Below are 9,122 nucleotides of genomic sequence, written 5' to 3'. Positions count from 1 at the left end.
CTTGCAATACATGGCCCCATCCATCCTCCCCTCCATACGATGCAGTCGTCCTGTCCCCTTTGCAGAAAAGCATCCCCAAAGAATGATGTTTTCACCTCCATGCTTCACGGTTGGGATGATGTTCTTGGGGTTGTACTCATCCTTCTTCTTCCTCCAAACACGGCGAGTGGAGTTTAGACCAAAAAGCTCTATTTTTGTCTCATCAGACCACATGACCTCCTCCCATTCCTCCTCTGGATCATCCAGATGGTCATTGGCAAACTTCAGACGGTCCTGGACATGCGCTGGCTGGAGCAGGGGGACCTTGCGTGCGCTGCAGGATTTTAATCCATGACGGCGTAGTGTGTTACTAATGGTTTTCTTTGAGACTGTGGTCCCAGCTCTCTTCAGGTCATTGACCAGGTCCTGCCGTGTAGTTCTGGGCTGCTCCCTCACCTTCCTCATGATCATTGATGCCCCGTGAGGTGAGATCTTGCATGGAGCCCCAGACCGAGGGTGATTGACCGTCCTCTTCAACTTCCATTTTCTAATAATTGCGCCAACAGTTGTTGCCTTCTCACCAAGCTGCTTGCCTATTGTCCTGTAACCCATCCCAGCCTTGTGCAGGTCTACAATTTTAGCCCTGATGTCCTTACACAGCTCTCTGGTCTTGGCCATTGTGGAGAGGTTGGAGTCTGTTTGATTGAGTGTGTGGACAGGTGTCTTTTATACAGTTAACGAGTTCAAACAGGTGCAGTTAATACAGATAATGAGTGGAGAACAAGAGGGCTTCTTAAAAAAAAACGAACAGGTCTGTGAGAGCCGGAATTCTTACTGGTTGGTAGGTGATCAAATAATTATGTCATGCAATAAAATGCTAATTAATTACTTAAAAATCATACAATGTGATTTTCTGGATTTTTGTTTTAGATTCCGTCTCTCACAGTTGAAGTGTACCTATGATAAAAAATTACAGACCTCTACATGCTTTGTAAGTAGGAAAACCTGCAAAATCGGCAGTGTATCAAATACTTGTTCTCCCCACTGTATGTGAGCATGCTGGTCATCGACTACAGCTCAGCGTTCTACACCATAGTGCTCTTCAAGTTCATCACTAACCTAAGGACCCTGGGACCGAACACCTCCCTCTGCAACTGGATCCTGGCCTTCCCGACGAGCCGCGCCCAGGTGGTGAGGGTAGGTAATAACACATTCGCCACTCTGAACCTCAACACGGGGGCCCCTCAGGGGTGCATGCTTAGTCCCCTCCTGTACTCCCTGTTCACCCATGACTGCGTGGCCACGCACGTCTCCAACACCATCATTAAGTTTGCTGACGACACGACAGTGATAGGCCTGATCACAGATGACGATGAAGCAGCCTATAGGGAGGAGATCAGAGACCTGGCAGTGTGTTGCCAGGACAAAAACCTCTCCCTCAACGTCAGCAAGACAAAGGAGCTGATCGTGGACTACAGGGAACGGAGGACCGAGCTAGTCCACCCCCATTCATATCGACAGGGATGTAGTGGAGGAGGACATCACTAAGGATCTATCATGGTCCACACACAACAACACAGTTACGAAGAGGGTACAACAAGGCCTCTTCCCCCTCAGGAGTCTGAAGAGATATGGCATGGGCCTTCAGATCCTCAAAAAGTTCTACTGTTGCACCATAGAGAGCATCTTGACTTGCTGCATCACTGCTTTGTATGGGAACTGCTTGGCATACGACCGCAAGGCACTACAGAAGGTAGTGCGTAAGGCCCAGTACGTCATTGGGAATGAGCTCCCTGCCATCCAGGACCTCTATACCAGGCGGTGTCAGAGGAAGGCCCTAAAAATGGCCAAGACTCCAGTCACCCAAGTCATAGACTGTTATCTCTGCTGCCGCACGGCAAGCGGTACCGATTCACCAAGTCTGGAACCAACTGGACACTGAAAAGCTTCTACCCCCCATGCCATAAGATTGGTTATATGTGCATATCTACCTCAATTACCTCGTACCCCTGCACATCGACTCAGTCCTGGTACCCAGTGTATGTAGTCAGGTTATCAATACTCATTGTGAATCTATTAATACTTTTATTATTACTTGTTTTTCTTTTATATTATGTCTCTATTTTCTTTCTCTCTGCTTTTTTGGGAAGGTCCCATAAGTAAGCATTTCACTGTTGTTTACGAACATGACAAATATCATTTGATTCGATTTTTGATTTGATTTGAGTGGCTCTGCCCATACTGTCACATACGCTATGTGCCCATACTGTCACATGTGCCCATGCTGTCACATACGCTACATACACTATAAATTCCCAAGTTGTCCCTTATACCATCACGGTCACCTAATCATCCCCAGCTTACAATTGTCTCTTTCTTCACCCTCCTCTCCCCTGTAACTATTCCACAGGTCGTTGCTGTAAATGAGAATGTGTTCTCAGTCAACTTACCTGGTAAAATAACGGTAAAAAAGGTAAAATTAATTAATTAATAATGGCACAGATACAAAGATGCGTCCTCTATCTATCTCTATGGCCTGGACATACTATACACTTGTGTTATGCATGGAGACACTTTCATGCTGTTGCTGAGTGAATGGTCACGTGTGTGTGTGTTTGTATGTGTGTGTGGGTGTTTGTTTGTTTTCAATGATTGCACAGTTTAATTATGTCTACTGCCATATAAGCCTAAACATTTATGATCTGTAGGGTTTTATGTTTCTTTGCACTTTCTATTTGCTCAGGTCAGCATAATTTGATGCAATTTGTTTCTCATTTTATTTGTTTAGAAGAGTCAAAGAAAAGAAAGAAAGCATGCATTCTAATAAGGAGTGAAGAAGAGTAATCCCATCCTGTGCATCACTACAGGGCCAGACCCCCACAGTCACCCCAGACAGGGTAGACCCTTACCACAGGAGGTTGACGGCAACCTTAATTGGGGAAAACGGGCCTAGGGGTAATTGCTGGAGTTGAATAGGTGGAATGGTATGGATTACATCAAACGCATGGTTTCCATGGTTTCCAGGTGTTTTGATGCCGTTCCATTCGCACCGTTCCAGACGTTATTATGAGCCGTCCTCCCCTCAGCAGCCTCCACTGAGCCTTACACAAACACACAGGTTAACACCGGAGTGTTCTAGTTGATCCTTGCTGGGACTTGGGCTCTGCACACCACAGACATCTAGCAGAGTGGCTATTTACCACACAAGCTTTACCAGTTAGCTCGTTAAAAATGCGACGTATTCCACACCGACAAACTATTTGGCGCTGCCACGGTGGTAAATTTGACCGAATGTCCATTCCCTGTCCTCTTGGAATGGTCGGCACGGTGGTGTCCCATCAGACACATTTGCCCAGCAGGGAAGTTTGGCACTGCACCACGACACATTTATCGGGGGGGGGGGGGGGTTTCTCAACGGCTGAATCATGATATCACAGCAGTACTGCTGCAACGACAGTCAATAAGACAAAACTTTCAAAATGGTGTGATCTTCATTATAAAGAATAAACACTTATACTATAGCTATCAAAGTTCATGTATGTATTAGGTGCCTACTATGTGTCCTTCTGTATAAAGGAACTATTACATAAACTAAATTGTAGGTTCCACCTAGTAGTACATACATCATCAAATGACCATTCAACTATTCCATTTAGAGGAGTCATTTAGTGGCCACAGCCCTATCTCCCCAATGATAGCGCCATAGGGCTGCAGCGGCTATATTTAGCCAGCCCTGTGACTGTGTGTAAATTGGCCATGCTATGTGGATTCCAGTGGTATGCTCAGCTCCAGCACAACCCAACCAGCACCTGCTACTTAGAGTTTACTGCCAGGCCGTCGTCTCAGCTCCCGCTGGGCCAGGACCACGTAGCCCCAGGGCCCAGGGCCAAACCTCAAGAGACGAGAAAGGAAGGGTCAGACAGTCATCATGACCCAGTCATCCATTTATTTTAGACAGTGAAGAGGAGAAGGTTGGAGTAGTTCATTTTGTTTTGATTTCTATTTTTTGTTGTATTTGAGACGTCTAGACATATAAAGGCCTGTGGTTCTTTGGTTTCAGGTTTTGTTGGAGGAGGATTTGACTGGACTGGTGATTGATGTGTGAAGAATTTTCTCCAGGCTGGGCTGTAGGATCTGTTCATAGGAATTAGGTTGTGGTTCTCTTCACAGCTGACAAGACTCGAGGGGGGCCTTCATCTACCTCACATCAAGGTAACTGTAGATGTCTTACTGGAAGTGTCAGGTCTCACTTTCACAGACACTGCCAGCTACAAACACACGGTCAGGGGAGAATAGCTTCAATTCAGATCAGATGCATGTGCAGGCCTTCAGAATCCCACTTACCTAATAACTATGAGCATTTTCACAAGACTGACAGAGGTTTCATAGATAATGTAGATGTTATACATTTACTGTTAAATACCTTGATACATTTTATTTTATACAATGCAGCACTTTTATATTTGTTACATAAAAATAGAATACAAAAGTTAGAAAAACAAAACATGATTGAAAACTGTGTAAATACAGTTGTGGCCAAAAGTTTTGAGAACGACACAAATATTCATTTCCACAAAGTTTGCTGCTTCAGTGTCTTTAGATATTTTAGTCAGATGTTACTATGGAATACTGAAGTATAATTACATTCTTTATTCATGGCTGTGCTCTTAGGCAAAATTGTGAGTGAGCCCACTCCCTTGGCTGAGGAGCAACCCCACGCATGAATGGTCTCAGGATGCTTTACTGTTGGCATGACACAGGACTGATGTTAGCGCTCACCTTGTCTTCTCCGGACAAGCTTTTTTCCAGATGCCCCAAACAATAGGAAAGGGGATTCATCAGAGAAAATGACTTTACCCCAGTCCTCAGCAGTCCAATCCCTGTACCTTTTGCATAATTGTATTCATTTATTATTAAACCTTTATTTAACCAGGAAGGGCTCATTGAGATTTAAAATCTATTTTTCAAGAGCGTCCTGGCCAATATCAGTCTGCCCCTGATGTTTTTCCTGGAGAGAAGTGGCTTCTTTGCTGCCCATCTTGACACCAGGCCATCCTCCAAAAGTCTTCGCCTCACTGTGCATGCAGATGCACTCACACCTGCCTGCTGGCATTCTTGAGAAAGCTCTGTACTGGTGGTGCCCCGATCACGCAGCTGAATCAGCTTTAGGAGACAGTCCTGATGCTTGCTGGACTTTCTTGGGCGCCCTGAAGCCTTCTTCACAACAATTGAACCGCTCTCCTTGAAGTTCTTGATGATCTGATAAATGGTTGATTTAGGTACAATCTTACTGGAGACAATATCCTTGCCTGTGAAGCCCTTGTTGTGCAAAGCAATGATGATGTCACCTGTTTCCTTGCAGGTAACCATGATTGACAGAGGAAGAACAATGATTCCAAGCACCACTCTCCTTTTGAAGCTTCCAGTCTATTATTCGAACTCAATCAGCATGACAGAGTGATCTCCAGCCTTGTCCTCGTCAACACTCACACCTTTGTTAACGAGAGAATCACTGATAGGATGTCAGCGGGTCCTTTTGTGGCAGGGCTGAAATGCAGTGGAAATGTTTTTTGGGGGATTCAGTTCATTTGCATGGCAAAGAGGGACTTTGCAATTGATTGCAATTCATTTGATCACTCTTCATAACATTCTGGAGTATATGCAAATTGCCATCATACAAACTAAGGCAGCAGACTTTGTGAAAATGAATATTTATGTCATTCTCAAAACTTTTGGCCACGTCTATACATGTTAGGATGTATTTATTTAGGCTACATTTCATTTAAAGGCGTCATTGTGTAAAACCCAAAGTTTTATTCTTCTTTCTTTCTGTCGTTCTGATTTAGGTGCCGGATAAAAATAAACTGAATCAAGCTTTGAACACTGAAGAACTGTTATTAAGGCTGTGACTAGGATAACATCCTACACTGCATTTAAAAGAGGAGAGCATTGTGACAGTAAGGTCATGTCGGAAAGGATCTTTCCATGGGGTATTATCGACGAGGAGGAGGAGGAAATGGAACTTTGACGCCAACTGATGACGTCAGTGATTCGACTAGTTCCTACTGCACTGCCCTATGTTAACTATGTGATTTTGGTGAGATGGAAGAACCAAAAGACACACCATCTCCTGAGCCCCAGCCTCTAGTCTGAGCTCTGGTAACACCATCTCCTGAGCCCCAGCCTCTAGTCTGAGCTCTGGTAACACCGTCTCCTGAGCCCCAGCCTCTAGTCTGAGCTCTGTTAACACCATCTCCTGAGCCCCAGCCTCTAGTCTGAGCTCTGGTAACACCATCTCCTGAGCCCCAGCCTCTAGTCTGAGCTCTGGTAACACCGTCTCCTGAGCCCCAGCCTCTAGTCTGAGCTCTGTTAACACCATCTCCTGAGCCCCAGCCTCTAGTCTGAGCTCTGTTAACTCCATCTCCTGAGCCCCAGCCTCTAGTCTGAGCTCTGTTAACACCGTCTCCTGAGCCCCAGCCTCTAGTGTGAGCTCTGTTAACTCCATCTCCTGAGCCCCAGCCTCTAGTCTGAGCTCTGTTAACACCGTCTCCTGAGCCCCAGCCTCTAGTCTGAGCTCTGGTAACACCGTCTCCTGAGCCCCAGCCTCTAGTCTGAGCTCTGTTAACTCCATCTCCTGAGCCCCAGCCTCTAGTCTGAGCTCTGTTAACTCCATCTCCTGAGGCCCAGCCTCTAGTCTGTGCCCGCTAATACCACCTTCACTCAAATTACTGATGCTGCTCTACTGTTTGAGCCCTGTATTACCAACCTGACAGAGGAGGGGAAGAGTACAGATGGGTCAGGTAAAACATCAGATGAAACTTCTTGATCCAAAAACAGTGGCACAGTGGCGGTTATCCTCACTGATACTAACACCAATGAGAGGTCCTTCTCCCCTCAACCCAGATTCACCTGTAAAAAATCCAAGGTAAATCAATACAACCTGGACAAGGGACGAGAACACATTGGCAGACAGCCAAACAAGGTTTCCACAACACAGAGAGGGTCCCAGTATTTGTGATACTGAAAGTAAACTCCTTAGCAGACACCCCATGGAGGGTAACCCTAACCCTAACGCCGTGGAGGGTGGTCAGGAGGAGCGGTGGGAGGAGTTGGACTGCACAGAGGCTAGCTACAGAGAGGAGCAGACGGAGCTGTCACTCAGAGCCAGAAATAGAAAAGCGCCTGCAAGCTGCATCTCGACACTCAGGATCTGCAGTCAGGAATCCCGGCGTGTTGTTATTCAGAGTGTTCCCTCGCAACTGGGCAGCAACACCAATGACAGAGCCCTCCCGGATCCCAGAGCTTGCCAACAGACAGCCAGGAAGACGCCTGGATATCCAGACCGCTCCCTCAGAAACCCTGTAGAAGCACCTGGTAGCTCCACAAAGCTCTACAACACAGAGGTGAGACATCCACCATGACCACCAAGTTCTACGAGGCTGACAGAGACCTGGCCTTCAGCAAATACTACTGCCCCCAGACAGACTACTTGGATGTCTACAACTCCAGCTGTAGGTCCTCGACCCAAACGTCTACAGTCAGCGACTGGTCAGAAGATGATATCTCCCTCCAGCTGTCCTCGGTTGTGTCAGCTAACATCCAAAGCACAACAGCATGCTTAGAAACCGGCAGCTTCGAATGCATTGATGTGGCTATGGAAAACCAAGGGGAGGTGTACAGAGGGGGGACGAAAACCGTTCCCAAGAGGCAAATCCAACTCAAGAGACGGGACACGGCGGAATCACAAGACAGCGATAAAGATGAGGTGACAGATGAAGGCCGATGTACACCCTGTACAGTCAGCCACCGCAGGGACGTGTTCCTGCGTCAGCACAGCACCCCGGCTGCCTTTCACCAGGAGTCACATGGGATGGAGTCGGAGAACAGGAGAACTCAGGCAGAGCGAAAGCAGACGCTCCAGAAGTCCGTTTCCCTGGACGAGACCTCCACAAAAACCAAAATGGCCTCATGTATCATTAAGAGTGTCCTGTCAAAGAAGATGCAGTTGGAGCAGAATCTTCAAAACTCTGAAGTGAAAGAAGGAGCCTTCGCACCTGCAGAAGTCCAGAACAACGTTAAGGACTGTCACCAGATCCCTCTGGCAGTCAAAGAGAACAACACAACTGATTGGAGCACTGTTGATTCACATAGACAGAGTAACTCAATCCAATATCATCAGGTTGCAAGCGCCAAAACACACCAAAAGCTGCTTTACAAACAGAACTCAATTCCTCTGGTGAGCAGCTTTGGAGGGTCAGAGTTTCAGAGAACTTTCACTAAGAGGTCTGGAATAGCCACCGCTCTAGAGAGTGAGGAAATAGAACGGCAAAACCCCAGGGATGGGGCTCTACCGTACGCTAACCGGAGCCCTGGGGACAGGCTATCCTGTGACTCAGCAAAAGGCAAAAACAGGAGCACATGTTGTTCTGGTTCAAGTAGAACTGGAGGCAAATGGACTCCGGTGAAAAACACACCAGAGGAATGCAACAGAGGGGAGGGGGTCCATAAACAACAGAACCCCCTGCCTAAGGCACTACAGAGGACTGATATACTCTGGGGAAGTCAAGACAGCCAGCAGCCACTCATTCGTGAAGGTTTATCAGGAAAGGTGATAGAGCCAGGGGACAGGGGAGATGTACAGTTGCTGGGACCGTCTGGGAACATGGAGACACTTAAAGCCATGGCTCCAGTGCATGTTGTGAGGGATGTGAGGAGGCTGGTGAAAAATACCTACAACCTGTCTTTCAAAAATGTAGGGGACACTGTTTCGGGACAAGAGGACAGACCCCCATCCTTCTATCAGCAGTCTATGTATGACCAGGTCAGCCACAGAGAGGCCTGTGGGGTCAGAGCAGCCAGGCCTGATGAAAAGCTGTTTGTGAAGAAAGTGTCCCATCTGGCACCTCTGAAAGCTGTGAATACAGCTTTACTTTCCACCGCCCAGAAGGGATATGTAACCAAAGCCACAGCTCTCCATGAATCACAAGACCTAATTTCTAACACTGGATTTACAAATGTCACACCCCAAAGCCTTGTAAAACCTTTTGGGAGAGGAGGCAGCCAACCTCATATCAACCAATCTGATTCAACGTCAGAATACCCAGACAGAGCAGAGATGCCCCGGCAGACCTGGTCTTCAGTGG

Source organism: Salvelinus fontinalis, chromosome 13 (assembly GCF_029448725.1).
Source record: "Salvelinus fontinalis isolate EN_2023a chromosome 13, ASM2944872v1, whole genome shotgun sequence".
In the NCBI taxonomy this organism is placed as follows: domain Eukaryota; kingdom Metazoa; phylum Chordata; class Actinopteri; order Salmoniformes; family Salmonidae; genus Salvelinus; species Salvelinus fontinalis.
The sequence above is the reverse complement of the archived record's forward strand: the minus strand, read 5'-3'. Positions refer to the sequence as shown.